The following is a 921-nucleotide window of genomic DNA, read 5'->3' on the forward strand; positions in this document are numbered from 1 at the left end:
ATATATTATTAATATTTATTAATAAAATTATTAATTGTTTTAATAAAAATAGTTAAAGTTAAGAATAAAGATTAGTAGATGTTTTAAAATGATATAAAAAATATTGTTGATATTTTGAAATTATATTTCAGATCACTGCATGACTTTTTAATCTATTCAATAGAAACTTTATTTGGAATATTGTGAAATGCTACTATGCAAAAGGTATCGATTATAATATTCCTTTCATTATTATTATTGCTGAAAATTAATTTTCAAAAGACATTTTATGCAATATACATAACTTCTAATGTCATGTAAGAACAAAAATATTTTTTTAATAAATTATATTTTGTTATTTATCTTCTTTTAATAATTTTTTCATTGTTATAGATTCATAATTATAGACATTTCAATATTATATATATTGTATGTATATATATGTATATATCGTATAATAAAAAGATGAAATTTCACAATATGTGATTATTATTATCAATATCTAAATATAGAATTGATTGAAGGTGCATTAAATAGCTAATATAAAAAAAGTTATTAATATTTATATAAAATATTTAAATATCAATGACAAGTTTTTGAAATGCATAAAATAAGCTGTAAATCATTAATTTTTTTTTAGACACACAAAATTGTCTAGTTAATATTGCTTCATATTTTGTTAAATATTTTTTAATTTATATAAATTAATAATTATTTATATATATATATATTTATATATAATTATTATATATATATAATATAATATATCNTATTAGTAATTAATAATTATAAATAATAACAATTAATATAATTATCAATAAAATTAATAATTTAAAAATTAATACTTATAATAAAATTAATTATCAAAAATTATTTTGTAATATTTCAATCCAAGCTCTTATGAGAATGCAAGAAAATATTGATTCACTAATCCATATTGAT

Source organism: Apis dorsata, unplaced genomic scaffold (assembly GCF_000469605.1).
Source record: "Apis dorsata unplaced genomic scaffold, Apis dorsata 1.3 scaffold_121, whole genome shotgun sequence".
In the NCBI taxonomy this organism is placed as follows: domain Eukaryota; kingdom Metazoa; phylum Arthropoda; class Insecta; order Hymenoptera; family Apidae; genus Apis; species Apis dorsata.